Below are 18564 nucleotides of genomic sequence, written 5' to 3' on the forward strand. Positions count from 1 at the left end.
CCAGGTCTTCCATGTTCTGAGGATGGAAGCCCAGCAGCCTGCTGGGTTAGCTGAGCTCATCCTGCCAAGTGCTGTGTGGATAAAAAGGGGCTGGGAGAGCTGCTGACCCCAGGAGAGCTCCAGGGAGGCTGCCAGGGCTCCAGGGAGGCAGGAAAATGCTGATTCCCAGGAGCCTGTTTGCTCTGGACCCTCGAGGGGCTTCACTCCCGTGTGCTCCGACCCCACAGCTCCGACTGTTCCAGCCTGGCCTCGGGATTGGGAACCTCTGTGCTCCCTGGGGAGGGATCAAAGCATGGCCCAAATCCCTGGCTCAGGGGGATGGGGGATTTTGGGTGGCAGAACATGGAGCTTTGGCCCAGCAGAACTGGCTGGGGGAGCCGGGCTGGATCCAGGCACCTGGAGCTGCTGCTCCGGGATCTGGGATCCTGGGGCTCTGCTCAGTGTAACAGGGACCTCAGAGGAGGGCCAGGTTGGACATGAGGAGGAATTTCCTCCTGGAAAGGGTTGTTAAACATTGGCAGGGGCTGCCCAGGGAGGTTTGGACTCCCCAGCCCTGGAGGTGTCCCAGGAAGGCCTGGCCGTGGCACTCAGTGCTCTGGGCTGGGCGACAAGGTGGGCATCGAGCACAGGGGGGACTCAGTGACCTTGCAGGGCTTTTCCAACCTCAGGGATTCCACCATGCAGGAATTGACCCCTCTAAAACACGGACTGGAATGAGAGAACAGCCGCTGCTGGATGTGTGTTACACACCCACCTTTTCATCAGTATTTCCCCTTTTACTGCACTTTCTGCCAGTGAACTTTTTTTGTTTTCCAGCCCTTTTTGTGGTCTCCTCCCTTATGCCCAATCCTGGTTATTCCAGAGCCTGAGCTGTGGCTCCAGGGTGTGGCAGCACCTCCTGCCCTGGGGTTCTCCATGCTGGAATAACGTCCAGCCCCTCCCAGCCCCATCCAGGGGACTCCCTGCAAGTGGGACCTCTGGGCTGGGCGTGAACTGAAGGAGTTTTCAGCAATAATCTTTTCGCTGGAAGGAGATGGTTTTAAGGTCCTTCCAACCCAAAGCATTCCAGGATTCCATGAAAACAGCTGGTGTGTGGCAGCCTGGCAACATCCATGTCCAAAGGTTGGGCTTTATCCCTATAAACCAGGACAGATCTCGAGCTCAGCCCCCCCGGCAGTGCTGGTGCCCGTCCTCCTTGGGGCAGTGACACATAATCAACGAGCCTTTCCAAGGAGCTGCTCCCTAATTCCCAGAAATCGTTTGTCTCTGTGTCTGCCTTGATTTATGTGCAGCTCAACCACTGTTAAAAATAATCCAGCCCTGCTAAAATTATATTGTCTTGCTGGGAACGAGAGGGGCTATAAAAAGAGGAGTAAAAGGGTGTTGGGGAACAACAGTTGTGCTCTGAGGGAAAGGAGTTTGTCCTTTGCCCTTGCCAGGGACACTTCCAGAGGCAGGGACAGCCCTAGCACAGGTGGATCACCCAGGGAAAGGCAGGAGCTGGTCCCCAGTTTCCCCCTGCCATATTCTATCCATGAGAGTGGACAGGAAAGACTTCAATTCATCATTTGATTCATCATTTATTCATCATTATTTATTCACCTTTACACCTGTGATTTAGGCAAGAACCAATTACTGAGCTGGACCTTTTGGGTGGTGATTCCTCCTCCTACCCCACCAGCTCCCTTCTTCTCCTGGAGCTTGGGATACTTGCATTTATTCTGAAAATACCACGAGCTGCTCCTGTTGTTTTATTAGGAATAAACCCCTGGAGCCTGTAAAACACAATTCCCCGGGATAGAGGCTAATCCTCTTATTTCTACACATTTCTGGATGATTAAATGGCTGGATTATTTAAGGGGTGATTTGTTGCTGGATTGCATCATCAAGGAGATCTGAGGCATAAATATTGGCCTTGGGCTCCAGCTCGGGGCTGTTGAAAGGGGCAGAAGGTGTTTTGGAGACAAAACCCAGAGCAATTCCATGCAGGGAGTGTGTGGAGAAGGAGGTCCCAGCAAAGGCCCAAATCCTGTTGGCTTGTGGAGCTTCAGCCTTTCCAGAGGGCAGGAACTGCAGCTTTGCCCAGGAAATCTCGGATCTGACGGCGCTTCCAAGGGAACTCCTCCTCCTGCTGGGCTGGGAATGGGTTGGGAGCATTTGTGGTGTCTGGATTTGGGTTATGGGACCTGAGGGAACAGCTGGAGCTGGGTCAGGGGGGTTGGGATGGACAGCAGGGAAAGGCTTCTTATCCAGAGGGGGTTTGGGCACGGAACAGGCTCCCCAGGGTTTGGTCACAGCGCCAGGGAGAGTTTGGACAACGCTCTGAGGGACAGGGTGGGATTTTGGGGTGTCCTCAGGGCCAGGAGCTGGACTTTGATCTTTATGGGTCCCTTCCAACTCACAGTATTCCATAATTCTGGGATTATCCCCATCTGTGGGGGCAGATGGTCCCTGGGCATGTTGTCACCAGCTCTGAGCATCCTCCTCCCTCGGGCCCTGTCCAGGCTCCAAAGGCTGGGAAACATTCCCTACCTGCTCCCTGGGACAGCTCCATCCCTGCATCCAGGGGGCTCAGCCTCTGCAGGACAGCTGGGAAAACCTTGGGAGATGCTCTGGAGAAGGGAGACTGCAGGGAGCACCTGCCTCCTCCTGGCACACAGGGAAGACCTTCCAGGCTGTGCTTCCTTCCCCTCCATGTGGGAATTCCCCGGGATGCAGGTGGGGGGAGAGCACCCACCAAGTCTGACCTTCCTCAGGAACTGGGAGAGGGACAGGGAAGGGACTAAACCTGCCAGGGGAAGGGTCTCTGTGCCCGGGGAGGAGCAGCTTCCAGCTCTCCCTTGGATCTGGGAGGGGCTGGAATTCAGGGAATGGGTCCTGCAGGATGCCTAGAGAGGTTTGGGGGGGTCTGCTCTGTGGGGATTGGGGCTTGGCTACTCTGCTTTGGTTGTGTCTTCCAGGAGGGATTCCCCAGATTATTCCCAGATGGTCGATAAGGAGAGATGGATGCACTGAGGACTCCAGGAATGGTACTGGAGTGATAACAGAGGGGCTGGGAGGAAAATATGTTGCTGGAAAATTGTTTGGGTGCTGGAAAATTCCCTGGGTTTGGATGGAGGAAGGGGAGTGTGAGGGACTTTGGCTCTGGGTCTTTCCATCCATTTCTGGTTCTTCCTGGGGTTTTCCTTTTGCAATTGATATCCCAAAACTGAGTGGCTGGAATATTGGATGGATGGATGGGATGGGAGGTGGCTGAAAATTGAGGATGTGCCCCCTGCGGGGGTTTGGCTTCCCAAGGTTTACAAGTGCTCTTGGAATGACCCAAAGCCCTCAAAATTGCAATAAGAAGAATATTTTAAACCTAATCCCGAGATTGAAACAAGGCTGAGCAGGGAGGGTGGTTTGCTGTGGATTTAGACCCAGAGCAGAGCTGCAAAATGCAATTTCTCAGCTGCTTGGAGAAATTCGGTCGGAAAATAAGACAAAGTAAATATTTACTGGAGCTTGGACAATCCAAGGCGTTATTGCAGTGGGAATTCTTTGCTCTGGAACATTCACACTTTCAGCTGTGGTGTTAATAAACCCTCTGACAGGGGGGCTGGAGCTGCTCCCTGCTCTCCCTCCCTGCTCCCACCTCCTCCCTGAACACAAATCCTGCTGGTTAATGAACCCACCCTTCCATGCAAATGAGATTCCAAATAATAAGTAATTAACTTTATCAAATTGACATTCCCCTTTCCAGCCAAATGTCAACAGTGCCTTTCCAAACAAGGCAGAGCTGCTCTTTGCAGAGCTGGGGGGGATCCAGTGGCTTGGAAAACGCAGGAAAACCCAAACAAGGGCAAAATATCAATTTTGGGGGGCCTGTGGTTTATTGTTTGTTGTTGTTCCAAGGGGAACAGCCAAAGGATTCTGGGCTGGGATAACTCCACCTGCCCCCAGATATCCACAAACCCCTCTGTGCTATTCCAGGTGAAGCTTTGAGACAATTTCAGCTTTAAATGGTGCTTAAATATTAAAGCAGGTTTAACTGAGGGTGTTTCCAGAGGTTGAAAACACAGGAGAAGAGGATTCCAGCCTGGATTTCCACCTTCTTCCCAAGCCCTGGGTTTGACACCTCTGGTTTTAGAAAGGGAAAAAAGAAATGATGGATTAGAAAATGTGGCTCTGAATGAAGGCCAAGCCTCTCAAAACCAGGAAAATTTGCAAACTGGGAAATTCCTTTTTTAAAAAAAAAGGGAAAAACCCAAGTGTTTAATGCCCTGCATGGAAAGAAAATTCCTTTTCCATGGCAGTGGATCCTGATTTTGTCAGGAATTCTTTTCCTACTGGAAAATCCCCATTTTCTTGGCGTGGTGGCTGCCCAGGGCTGGCCAGCAGGGCAGTTACAAGCTTTAGGTCTGACAACTCAGGTGAAATAAAAATGGATCTTTTAAATTTTTCTGGAGGTTTCGGTTTCTCATCGAATCCCACAATGGTTCGGGTTGGAAGGGATCCCAGGGATCATTTATTCCACCCCCTGCCATTCAAAAAGATGCCAATGGTATTTGTGGCAACCATAAACTGGATAAATTTTGATTTAAAGGATGATTTTGATTGGGAAAAAATGGGATGGGAGGTGCAGAGAGCTTTGGGGGGTGTGAAACCATCTGAAAACACACTTTTAATTCAACCCCAAATCCATCTTTTAATTAAGACTGGGGGGGGAACCCCCTCATTCCCAAACCCTCAATGTCATCAGTGGAAATAACCCCTGGGCCTGTGAGTTTAACCTTTCCTCACACACCTGGAGAAGGAATCCAGGGGGAATCCCAGAAACTTCTCCGGGCTGGATAAACCCGGATCAGCAATCCCAGGGAACTGCAGCTCAGTGGCCCTTTGTCACGAGCCTCCTTGTGCCAATATTGACTTTAGAACACCTACACTTTGTTCTCCTTCCCAGGACGGCTCCCGAGTGCTGGGAAAACAAACCTGCCGTGTCCTGAGGGCTCCCCAAGGTTTGGGATCAGCGCCTGGAAGCGGCTGAGGTGACAAGGGAAGCAGGAGCTCGTTCAGCAGGAAGCAGGGAATCCACACAAAGTGATATTCCTGCTTTGCACAGAGTCCAGGCTTGGCAGGAATGGGATCAGTTGTCTGGGAGGTTGGAGGGGGAAGCAGGAAAAGCCAAGTGGCCGCTTGTCCCTTCCCCATCCCCGGGCGTTGCTTTTCCCTGCTGCCCTTCCCACATCCCTGACTCTCCTGGGAATCCCAGACTGCTTAACTTGGAAGGGAGCTTAAAGCTCATCCTATTCCATGGGCAGGGACACCCTCCACTATCCCAGGCTGCTCCGAGCCCTGTCCAACCTGGCCTTGGACATTCCAGGGATGGGGAGGTGTTTCCCAAAGCGACGTCTCTCCCACCCCGCTGCCAAGTGTGACCCATCCCACGGCATTCCTGGCTCTCCCAGCCCTGGTAGATGCAGTTGGAGCAGGGATGGCTCTCCCTGCACCCTCCCAGTCCTTCTCCCCCAACCAGGCTCCCAGATCGGCGTGGGCTGCGCTGCTCCAGCTGCTCCCGCCTCGGCCCTGGGACCTGGAATGTTGGGATCCAGTAACATTTTGTCTGGTTTTACAGCTCACAGGGCTTTGGGAAAATTTGTTCCTCGTTTTCTTGGCTCAGGCCATGCTCCTGTATCCTGGATTTTGGGGGATGGCAAAAGGAAGTTGTTCTTCCTGCACCTACCAGTCGGTCCCAGAGCTCCCAACATCCCGAATTATCCTGGGCAGGGAAATGACCCCAGTTCTCCCCTCAAATATCAGCCACAGCCCAAAATAACCCCAGAGAAGCTGTGTGGGTTCATCCCAGTGGAGCAGCAGGACCAGGCTGCCACAGTTCCTGCTCTTCCCAAGGCAGATGGACACTGATGGTTTCAGACTCGCTTGTTTTGCCTCCTTTGCCTTTTTCCATGGAAAGGTTCCCAGTCCCACTCCAGAGCTCCCTGCACACGAGGCAGCTGTTTCTCCAAACACCAGCACTGCCTCCCTGGCACTGTAGGAATTCCATCCCCAGAATTCCCAGCCCGAGTGGGGCAGGGTCGCTCCAGAGGGGACCCAAACCCTGTGTCACAGATCCTGTGTGGTTCCCTGGGGAACATCCATCCCTCCTCCACACCTGCACCTCGGACAGGGGGTCAAAGCCCTGCCAGAACATCCCCAAACACACCTTCCCTTCTCCAGGTGAACACCCCCAGCTCTCCCAGCCTGGCTCTGGAGTGGGTAACTCCTTCCACTAGAAGGAATTATTCACGAATATTGACTATTTAGATGTTTTCCCACTTCCACCTTCCTGGGCAGGACAATTCCTGCTCTCACCTCCTCTGGACCAACCCCAGGAGGTGCCTGGCCCTGCTCCCCCCCCTCCACATCCTCGGCCCTGCAATCAAAAGCCATTTCTGGTAAATGTGTTTGCTTTGTGCTGAATTACCCACGACGCTGCCAAGTACAACCACACCAGCTGCTAATTAGAGTTGAGCTTTTATTACCAAAAAGTCTGCTCTGTTGATATGGAAAATGGGAATAAAAAGTCATTTAACCTATTGTGATGTGAAAATAAACGATGACTTGTTGGTTTAATTAAACAGTCTATTTATCCAGGCTCGGAGTGTTTGAACACAGGCAGGATTAGGAGCAGCGTTCCCGGCTCCGATCCCAGCGTCGGGATAATCCCAGGCTGTTTGGAGTGACAGTTACCTGCTAAATGGCCCAGTGATCCCACCAGGAATCTTTCAGCAGGAGTGTCTGAGGGTTTGCTTCCTTCTCCTTCACCCACTGAGGAACAGCCACGTCCTGCTCCTGGAATTATCCCTGAACAGGGAATGGCATCAGTTCCCTGCAGCCAGGTGTGTGTACGCGAGTTCTCTGCCTTCCAAAACCCTTCCTGCTGGGGATGTGTTGGGTTGTACGGAAAAGAGAGCTGGGGGGGGTCCCCTGGAGAAGAGAAGGCTCCAGGGAGACCTGAGAGCCCCTTCCAGGGCCTAAAGGGGCTCCAGGAGAGCTGGAGAGGGACTGGGAAAAAGGGTTGGAGAGACAGGTCACGGGGAGATAATTTTAAATTAAAAGAGGAGAGATTTAGATGGGATGTTGGGAAGGAATTCCTGGCTGGGAGGGTGGGGAGGCCCTGGCACAGGTTGCCCAGAGAAGCTGGGGCTGCCCCTGGATCCCTGGAATTGTCCAAGGCCAGGCTGGAGCAACCTGGGCTAGTGGAAGGTGTCCCTGCCTGTGGCAGGGGGTGGGATGGGAAGATCTTCGAGGTCCCTTCCCACCCAAACCATCCCGTGGTTCTCTGACACCCTCTCCAGCAGCTCTGCCCCCCTGGATGAGCTGCCCTGACCCTGCAGGGGCAGAAGGGGAAGAACCCCCCATTTAACGTGTCTGGGTTTGGGGTGGCCCCGACGCTTCCCCTTTAAATCCCCGCAGCTCCCAGACCCGCGGCTCCGGGAGAGGCCGAGCTTGTCCCGGCTGTTTACTCACTCCTTCACACTGTTTGTGTAGCCACAAGTCTCGATCTTGTATTTATCTCCTCTTAAAACAGCTACAGTTTATAGTTTAAACACATTAATCATCTCCGAGCCTTTAAAGGGCTTTTAAGTGGAGACACTGGTTTTGTTTGACTTTTAATTTTGATTTCGAGTCTCCCTTTCCGAATCGGAGGCAAGTGCTTTAGAGGACGTTGAAGGAGCACCAGCTCCTACAAACTGAGAGCTGGCAAGTGTGGCCACATCCCAAAAATCCCCTGCAGGGAGCTCAGAGGGACCTTTTGGGGTGGGATCAGCACCTAAAAACCCCTGCCCAAGGAGGAGACTCAGTGTTCTTTGGGGCTGCGTTGCCTTGAGCAGTTATACCATAATACTCAGATATTTATTGTAGATAATAATAAATAATATTATTTAATATTTCGTGCTGGAGCTGCTCAAGGATTTTAGCAAAGCTTTTGTTGTAGAATCACAGAGTCACTGAATGGTTTGGGTTGGAAGGGGCTTAAAGCCCATCCCATGCCATGGCCAGGGACACCTTCCACTAGCCCAGGTTGTTCCAACCTGGCCTTGGACAATTCCAGGGATCCAGGGACAGCCACAGCTTCTCTGGGCAACCTGTGCCAGTGTTTTACCACCCCCATTGGAAACAAAACCTCTTATGGCTCAGGAAGGTGTTGTTGGGAGGAGGGTGTGCCAAGGGAGGGCTCGTGGGTGCCAAGACCTCGAGGCAAAAGGCATTAAAACTCGGGAGTGCCAGGCTGGAATTGGCCAGGAAGGTTTCCCTGGAAGGTGACACATCCTTGGTTCCCCTGGGAGCTGGGTGCCTGCTCTCTGTGATGGTCATTTTAAGCAATTTTGTGAATTATCCCCCCTTTCTGACAGTGGTGATGTTGAACTCCACCAAAGAGGTTCAGATGAGCTTCCCAACAACTTCCAGGGAGGTTATTCCTGCACCCCTGCAAAATCCTGGCTATAAATTGGGACAGGCACTCAGAGGTTCAGCTCCCCCTGTGCCAGTGATGCTGTTCCCCCACATCCTGCTTTTTAGGGAGTGGAGGATGAAGGGCCCCAGTGCCAGGCCCATGATGTGCACGTTGTCCTTGTGCCCAGTGACCCCAAATTCCCTCGTTTCCTTCATTAATTTCCATCAAATTAACCTGTATCTGGCTGGAGAGCTCAGTGCACCAAGATTCTTTTTATTTTTATATATAAAACCATCAGAAGCAAGTGAGGTTGGACGTGAAGTGTCAAATCTGCAGCCACAAATCCCCTCCAGTTGGGCCAAACATCCCATGGTCTTACCTTACATATCCTTTAATTGCAGAGAAATATCGATTTGGTACAAACCCACTTCTATTAGGGCAAGGTGGGCATCGAAATCCTAAGCCTTTATCCCCAAAACCCGTTCCTGAAGTGCTTTTCCAGCCCTGCGGTTGCAAGGAAAGCTTTTTCCAGGAGATGTCAGTGTGGCACAGGAGTTCGAGCCGCGTTTGTCACCGAGCGAGGAACCCACCGAGAGCCCTCCTCCGGCCCACCCCCAATTCCAGCTCATTCCCGGCTCGCAGCATTCCTTCCCTCACGGATGGAGGGAGGGTTGGATGTGCCGATCCCGTGCCACGAGAAGGCTCCGCGGCTGCAGTCGGGGTGAGGGGGGTCTGACCAGTCCGTGTGGCTCCTCCTGTGTTTCACACTCTCATCCTCCTGACTCCACTGGGCTTCTCTCACATCCCAAAAATCCTGCTTGGAATGCTCTTTCCTTCGTTCTGCGTGTCAGAAACAATAAGCAGGAAAAGGTGGTGCTGTACTAATATTTGGGGGTAATTTTTTTATGCACCAGAAGTCACCAAAATGGGGAGCAGGAAAAGCCCATCCCCTGTTGTGGTGCTTCTGACTTAGTGATCCAGGAGGGGGTGAGGCAGGACTCCATTAATGTGGGGAAATGTGGATATTTGGGCAGTGTTTTCCCTGGATATCCCTGATGGGACGTTCTCCCTGCAGAGCCAAGGTGTGGGGAGAGCTGGAGGTGGCTCCACATGCTTGGATCCAGGTGCTCACTGGCCTGAGCCCTTGGTAGGCCTGGAGGAAGGAATGGGAGTTATTAGGGAGAAACCAATGGGACAGAAAATGGGAAAACCGGTCAGGAACATGGAACAGGCCATGGAACACGAGGAACAATCCCACAAGACCACGGCTCCAGCACGGCAGGGGGTTGTTCAGCTCGGGGATGCCTCGTGCTGGTTGGCACAAGGAGTTTTTTGGGGTCAAGGTTTGGTTCCTGATGTGGGAATGAGCTGGTAACTAGGGCCCAGTGTGAGCTCCTCCTGCTCATCCCGGCCCTGGCCCTCCTGCAGAGCTGCTGTTACGCTCTCCATGGTCTTCTCTGGGATTTTTCCATGATCTCCACGATGTTCTCCCTAGTGGCCTCCCCGGTGGTCCCTGTGATGGTCTCTGTGAGGGTCACCTCAATGGTCACCCTGATGTTCTCCCTGATCTGTCCTCTGGCTGCCAGGCAATGGGATAAAATAGGGATAATGGCTTGTTGGAAAAGGGACATTCCCCTCTGGAAACGCTGCCCTGTGGGAATGCCAAGGCTCTGTGTTTGCTGGAGCGTGGGTGTCGGAGCAGCCGGTCCCTGAAGTGCCCATGATCCATGTTGTCCATGGGATCCATGTTGTCCCTGTGATCCATGTTGTCCCTGTGATCCATGTTGTCCCCATGAACCATGTTGTCCCTGTGATCCATGTTGTCCATGGGATCCATGTTGTCCCTGTGATCCATGTTGTCCCTGTCCAGTGGGAATTGCTCAGCACAGGCTCATTTTGCCCAGAGAGGCTGTGGCTGCCCCTGGATCCCTGGAAGTGTCCAAGGCCAGGGTGGAGCACCCTGGGCTGGTGGAAGGTGTCCCTGCCCCCCCAGCCCCTCAGCTGCTCCTCTCAGGATTTACCCAACCGACCCCCTCCCCAAATCCATCCTCAGGGCAGAGCTGCCTGACAGGAGCTTTTCCAAGCAGCACCAACCTCCCCCTGTCTCAACTCCCTGCCTTTCCCATGCTCCAACACACGCCCTGTTATGTCTTATTGTTTAATGGGTACTTGGCACATCCTCGGAACGAGCCTGTCTGGGACCCATTGGAGATAAACTCTCCCCCATTAACATCAGCTGGAAGTTTTTATGGGCCTGATGAAAAATCTACCTGGGACAAATCACGGCTTTATGTCTTCGGGAAGCAAGACCTGAGAGGCCTGGGAGAGGCTCATCAACCATTCAGATGAAGGGATAATTTGTCTCTCATCCTCTTTAACTGGGGGCTTGGGGATCCTTCCTGGGTAAATACAGCATTCCTCTGCCTTCTTGGCACGAGGAGAAGGGCAAAGCCCCTTCCTTGGCAGCTGGGAGTGAGCCCCAGCAGCCACCTGACTTAGTGAAAAATATTGTTTGCTCCTAATTAGGCAAATTGGTGCAGATGAGGTCGCTGCTTCCCGGGAATCTCACCCTTTGTCCCCCCCAGGGAACTCCCCCTTTGTGCCCCCCAGGCTCCTGAGGAGATTTCTCTGCAGCTCTGACCCCCACAGAGGGGTCTGGGGGCTCTGTGTCCACAGGCAGCTTTGGGGGTGTGATGGGGGAATCAATGAGGGGGGCTCACAGCTGTCTGTGCATGACAAAAATGGATGATATCCCATCCCATCCCATCCCACAGGCAGAGGGTGCAATCAGTTGTGGGAACACTCCTGGCTGGGTTTGCTTTGTGACCTTCAGAGGCCACGTTCTCCTTCCTCCTCCACCTCTTCCTATACATCAGAATTCACATCTTAATTATTCCCTGTGATTTGAGCTCCCTGTGGCAGGAGCAGAGGGAGGGAAGGGATGTTAAACACAGGGGACAGACAAGGGAACAACCTGGGGGTCAGCCCAGGAGGGAGCCTGGAGCTGGGCAGTGCTGCTGCTCCCAGGGAAACAGGGAATCCGGGAGTGGGTTGGGCTGGAAGGGACCTTGGGAGAGGATTCCTGTGTCCAGCTCTGAGCTCCAACATCAGAGGGATGTGGAGCTGCTGGAGAGAGTCCAGAGGAGGCCACGGAGATGCTCCCAGGGCTGGAGCCCCTCTGGAGCCAGGCTGGGAGAGCTGGGAGGGTTCACCTGGAGAAGGGAAGACTCCAGGGAGACCTGAGAGCCCCTTCCAGGGCCTAAAGGGGCTCCAAGAAAGCTGGAGAGGGACTTGGGATAAGGTCTGTAGTGACAGGATGAAAGGGAATGGCTTCCCACTGCCAGAGGGCAGGGAGAGATGGGATATTGGGAAGGAATTCCTGGCTGGGAGGGTGGGGAGGCCCTGGCCCAGGTTTCCCAGAGAAGCTGTGGCTGCCCCTGGATCCCTGGAAGTGTCCAAGGCCAGGTTGGACGGGGCTTGGAGCCACCTGGGCTGGTGGAAGGTGTCCCTGCCCATGGCAGGGGTGGGATGACTTTAATGTCCCTCCCACCCCACCCATTCCATGCCATTCCCAACTCCATACCTGCCCCTGTGCAGAGGTACCATTGGAGGTCCCTCAGTGTCCCAGAGCCAACACAGAGCAAGTCAAGAGCACAAATTTTTTTAACATTCCAGCCATGCAGCCCTTGGCCAGAATTCCACCTTTTTATTAAAATCTGACCCAAAGCCTCCATCCACGGTAGTATTTTTTCTGCCTTTAAGATCTTAGTGCTTATAAATGTCATCACCCTTGGCTTTTATTCCATTCCATGAACTCTGGCAGGCTCGGCAGGCGGCGGGGGATTGTTCCAAGGAGCTGCCGGGCGGGTCGGGAGCTGCCGGGCCCGGGAAGCTCCTGCCGGAGCCTTCCCGGCGCTAATGCCCTGTAAATAATCCTGATGGGAAGAGACGCTGTCGGCTCCCATCCGTCAGCCCCCCGCGCTCACACGGTGCCAGTTTGCTCTGTCGTTCGGAGTTATGCAAAGGCAGGGAGAGCAGGAACACCCTGGGCCGGGAATCGCGCACCAGCCGCTGGTGGGGCGGGAGCGGAGCTCGGGATGCGGAGCCTGGAAATTCCCGCGAGATGCGGAGCCTGGAAATTCCCGCGGGATGGCACCGGGGGCTCGGGCAGTTCGCTGCTGTTAAACCCTTCTCCACTTGCTCCTTGTGTTCCACAGCCTCTTCCACTTGTTTTCCCAGCCCTTTGCTCTCTGAAATCCCAATTTTAACTCCTAAACCTCGGGCTCCTCATTTTTGCTCCTAAATCTTGGCCTCCTAAATTTTGCTCCTAAATTTTGGACTCCTAATTTTTCTCCTTAAATCTTGGCTCCTATTTTTTATTCCTAAATCTTGGGCTCCTCATTTTTGCTCCTAAATCTTGGGCTCCTCATTTTTGCTCCTAAATCTTGGGCTCCTAATTTTTGCTCCTAAATCTTGGACTCCTAATTTTTTCTCCTAAATCTCGGATTTCTAATTTTTCTTCCTAAATCATGAGCTCCTAATTTTTACTCCTATTTTTTTTTCTGCTAAATCTTGGGCTCCTTTTTTTTGCTCCTAAATCTGGGCTCCTATTTTTTGTTCCTAAATCTTGGGCTCCTAATTTTTGCTCCCAAATCTCAGACTCCTAATTTTTCTTCTTAAATCTTGGCTCCTATTTTTTATTCCTAAATATTGGACTTCTAATTTTTGCTCCTAAACTCTGGGCTCCTCATTTTTGCTCCTAAATCTGGACTCCTAATTTTTGCTCCTAAATTTTGTATTCCTAATTTTTCTTCCTAAATCATGGGCTCCTAATTTTTGCTTCTATTTTTTTGCTCCTAAATCTTGGCCTCCTAATTTTTCTTCCTAAATCTTGGACTCCTATTTTTTTATTCCTAAATCAAAGACCCCTAATTTTTACTCCTAAACCCTGGGCTCCTAATTTTTGCCTCTATTTTTTCTTCTAAATTTTGGACTCCTAATTTTTGCTCCTAAATCTTGGCCTCCTAATTTTTGCTCCTAAATCTTGGACTCCTAATTTTTCTTCTTAAATCTGGGCTCCTATTTTTTATTCCTAAATCTTCGGCTTCTCATTTTTACTCCTCATTTTTTTTCTCCTAAATCTTGGGTTCCCAATTTTTATTCCTAAACCCTGGGCTCCTACTTTTGCTTTTATTTTTTCCTCCTAAATCTTGGCCTCCTAATTCTTGTTCCTAAATCTGAGCTCGTAATTTTTGCTCCTAATTTTTTTTTTCCTAAATCTTGTCCTCCTAATTTTTCTCCCTAAATCTTGGGCTCCTAATTTTTACTCCTAAACACTGGACTCATAATTTCTGCTTCCAAGCCCTGGGCTCATAATTTTTGCTCCTGACCCCCAGACTTCTAAATTTTTACTTGTGAACTCTGGGATCCTTATTTGTTATTCCTAAATTTGGGTCCTGCCCTGCTCCCACGGATGCTCAGCAGAGCCAGAGGAGGATTTGGGCTCCTCTGGTTGATCCCAAGGCTGGAGTGACCCGGATTCCGAGGGCAGTGAGCCCTAGGAATGTCCATCCCTGACACTCCGGAGCCTTTCAGGCCACACAGTGAATTCCCAGATGTCACTTTGCTTCCGAGCCAGTCCATGGTGTGTCCCTGATCCACAGAGCCACCAGTGTGTGGAAGTGGGATTGAACATCCCACCAGCCATGAGGAGCACCAGCAACAACCACAGCTCCTCCTTGGGGCTGGGATACAACCCCTCATTCCAAAATTCAGGATTTTTGGGAGAATCCTGGGATGATTTGGGTCGGAAGGGACCTTAAAGATCATCTTGTTCCACCCCATGGGCAGGGACACCTCCCTCTAGCCCAGGTTGCTCCAAGCCCCATCCAACCTGGCCTGGAACATTCCAGGGATACAGGGGCAGCCACAGCTTCCCTGGGCACCCTGTGCCAGTTTTCCCACCATTCCTCTCCCATGGATTCCCAGGTGAGCACCCTGTGCCTGCCCATGACCCTGCTCATCCCTGGGGATGCTGCTCCCCCAGGCCCCCGTTAATCCAGGGAGGATTTAATTGATTCCTCATTTCCCTGCTCCAGGTAGGAGTGTTTTCCTAACCCTTCCCATTCATCCGGCCTTGTTTTTTTCCACCGGGGGGTTTTTCCCTCCCCCTCCCTGTGCACAAACAGACAAGACAGCTTAGGAGCTCTTATCTGCAAAGGGGAAAGAAATCAGCTTAATCCCCATTTAATAAGAGAATATCAGCAGGTAACATGTTCAATATGGCAAAAGAGCCCCAGCACCAGGTCAATAGGGGAGCTATAATTTTGAGCAATAAACAAAGCCTGCTTTTAATTACTTCTGTGAAATTGCTTGATCCACGCATGATTAAATATTCATTCTGTGTAACCAGACAGTTTCTTTGTATATAGATCCATATTAAATTTACTTGGCGTCCTGCCCACACAACACATCTCATAAATTCCTTTTAATGTGCTGCAGCTTTGAAGATGCTTTTTTCCCTCCCCTTCCCTCCTCCCTCCCCCCGCTCAGCTCATTTGTATAAAGAGCTCATGTCGCTGCCTTACCTGGGCAGGAGACACATGGAATGCTTTAGGAAGGGGAAATGATGGAATCTGGGGGAAAATCAACCTCCTGATGGTTCGGGGATGGATCTGCCTGGGGAAAAAGTGACTCCCAGCCCTTGTTTTTTCATGGCCTTGCCATTAAGTACTTTGGCAGCGTGTGCAGGAGGGGAAAAATCTCCCTCCTTTTAAAGCAGAGCCAGGGCTGATGTAAATATTTATGTAATATTTTATTACGATCTGAATTTATTCCTGATTGAAAACATTTCCCAGTAACCTCCTGGAAAATCAAATTAATGTGTAATTGGAGGGTCTTGATTTGGAGGGTTTTGTTTGAAAGGGGGTTTTACCAGGAATGTGATGGCCAGAGGGTGGGTTTGGGGTGCCCCACAGGTGGTGGATGTCCATGGATGAGCAGACCTTGCCTGGATTTAAAAACACAGGAAAAAGAGCTGCACCCTTGGGAAATCCTGGTCCTTCCCAGCTCAACCCTCGCCAGCAGGAAACCTCCTGATTTGAGTGCCTCCTTTTATTGTCTCGAGGGCTCACTGGTTGTTCAGGGCATTGTTGACCCCGTCCAAGGGCATCAACCCCTCAGGGAGCATCCTCCTGGCTCCGGTGGGATTGAGGGATCTGGGCATGGAGGGCTCTGGAACCCCCTCAGGGAGGGAGCAGGGACTGGGAGAGGCTTTGAGGGCTCAGCTGGTGGGAATCCCGAGGGATAACCATTCCAACCTGACCACTGAGGTGCTCTCAGGGTCACTCTGGGAACCTGCACCTTCCTCCCTCCAGGCTGGGGAGGGGACCATGGCTGGAGGCAGCCAGAGGGGATGGAAAGGCTTCAAGGGGTGGGAAAATCATTTTCCCAAGCAAAGAACAGTCATGGTTTAGGCTCCTCTGCTTCCAGAGAGAACAGGAGCATCATAAGAGAATCCTGGAATGGTTTGGGTGGGAAGGGACCTTAAACATTATCCATTCCCACCCCCTGCCATGGGCAGGGACACCTCCCACTAGACCAGGTTGTTCCAAGCCTTGTCCAACCTGGCCTTGGACACTTCCAGGGATCCAGGGGCAGCCACAGCTCCTCTGGGCAACCTGTGCCAGGGCCTCCCCACCCTCCCAGGAAAGGATTCCTTCCCAATATCCCAATTTGGGACAAAAAAGACCCGCTGATCCAGCTCTAATGTCAGCAAACACCAGACTTGGGTCCCTCAATGCATCCCATGATGGGGACACTCGGGGGCCTGGGTGTCACCCACCTGTGGGAGCTCCAGTTCCCATCACCCCACTCTGAGCCAAACCTCCACCCATCCCTGTTTGCTTTCCCACCACAAACCTCTCTACTGACATTGCAGATGGAATTAAAGAACCAGCGGGGTTTAAAATTACAAATGTATTTGTTCCTGTCATCGAGACTCCACCGCTTAATGAAAACTAATTTTGCAGAACATAATTACTCCACGGGAAGGGAATCTCTCAAAGAATCCACTCTGCACTGACAGAACTCAACCCAACCCTGCTTCCAAAGGTGGCACCAAACAGGGGCTTCAGAGCCCCCCTTGCCCACGGGGTGGGGCTGGGGGTGTGCAGGGTCCCAGCACGGAGCTGCTGCCCCCAGTCCAGTGGGATTTATCTCAGGAATAGTCCAGTTTGTGGATGAATTCCCAATATTAATTACCCAGCCTGTGTTTTCAGCCCCCGTTATCTCCTGTGGCAGCAGCTTCCATCAAAGCCTTTCCCTGCTTTCCTCCCCTTTTTAGTCCTAATCTCACATTCCGGATTTTCCCATCCGAACAAAAGGATGCTTCATCCAGCGAGGATGCCACTGATGTTTAGGAAGCATTATTTTTATTGAATGGAATAAAAAAAAAACCCAAACAAAAACCCCTCCTGAATTCCTTGGAGACCCAATACTTCAAGCTGGAGGAACAGAGGGCTTTTAAATTTCAAATCAGGGAATCCAGGAGCTGTAACGAGGAGGACACGGCACCAAGACAGGCAAGCCAATTAGTTGGCTTTAAAACATTGTATTCATTAGGCTGAAAATAAAGCCAAACTTTTTTGAGATAATTGCATCTTTTAAATATCCTTGTTCTGGAGCCACGCTCGGCTCATAAATATGCATTATTGGATAATCCTGAAAAAAACACTCTGCCACTAACGAGGCACAAAAAGGGCGTGAAGTGTTTGAATTTCTGACAAGAAATCAAACGAGGGAAGTAACAAAAGTGAAGAGATTTGCCTTAAAAAGCCCAGCCTGGCACTTCCCTGTCCGTGGTGTGCCTTGTGCTGGATGTGGGGAGTCCCAGGAGCTGAGATCCTGAGGGGATGGTGGTGGAAGGGATGGAACCTGCACCGCTCCAGGAGCCCTCCTGAGCTGTGCCGGATGGATCCAGCAGCTCCCAGGACCTGGATCAGCTCTGGGAATCACCTGTGGATTGAGGGCAGGGATTGCTGGGCTCTGGTTTCTGTTGGTAGCACCGGGAATGTTGGCTCTGGGGTATCACTGGGGGGTTTCACCTGTCCCTGTCCCCATCCCATCCCATCCCATCCCAGTGATGAGTCAGATGACCCCATTGTTTGCTCCCAACTTTGGGTTGGAAGGGATCTTAAAACTCATCCAGTCCCACCCCCTGCAATGAGCAGGGTCACCTTCCACTAGCCCAGGTTGCTCCAAGCCCCGTCCAACCTGGTTTTGGACACTTCCAGGGATCCAGAGGCAGCCACAGCCTCTCTGGGCAACCTGTGCCAGGGCCTCACCCCCCTCCCAGCCAGGAATTCTTTCCCAATATCCTATCTGTCCCTGCACTCTGGCAGTGGGAAGTCACTCCCTGTCTCCTGTCCCTCCATAATTTATAAGGATAAATTCCTGAGGATTTGCCTTCCCGTGGCTTTTGCTACCCCAGAACGTTGTTTCCCTCCCTCTCTCTCTCCACTTTCCTGCAAAATGAAGGTTGAGAAGATTTATTTCGTTCCCAGACGAGAGGGGAGGGAATCAATGCAGGGCTGATGTTTCAGGAACATAAAGCACTCGCAGGAATAAATTCTCCTCCTATTCCGAGTCGGAGCCGGAGGTTCAACCTGCCAAGGTGGCACAACGTGACGTGGATCCACAGCACATTCCTGCTGCTTCCAGTCCCTCATTATTCCAGTAATAAGTTGTTGTTATATGATAAAACAGGATAATTACCAGCCCCCTTTGGGAAGGCAACCACGAGCAGCAACTGCAGAATATATATATAAAGGATTAAATGACTTTTCTGCCAGTTTGCTTTATTTTCCAGTCTCTCCCAAGGTAAATTGGTTCCTGCAGCCCCTCCCATTTTTATTCATTCTGGGCTTTGTTAAGAAAAGGAAACTTCAGGATTGAGCATCTTGTCTGGGGACTCCCAGATGCTGTGTGGGGATGGGAATGTGCCATTCCCTGGGGGAAAGACAGTGGTCAGCAGCTGCAGGTGTTGTGTCCAACACTATCTTCAGCACCTGGATAAGTTTTTGCTCTTCTTTCTGCCCTTTTGGTGCCTCCAAAAGTGAGGGTTTCTG

This window comes from Neopelma chrysocephalum, unplaced genomic scaffold (genome assembly GCF_003984885.1).
Source record: "Neopelma chrysocephalum unplaced genomic scaffold, ASM398488v2 Primary Assembly neopelma1_75, whole genome shotgun sequence".
NCBI lineage: Eukaryota > Metazoa > Chordata > Aves > Passeriformes > Pipridae > Neopelma > Neopelma chrysocephalum.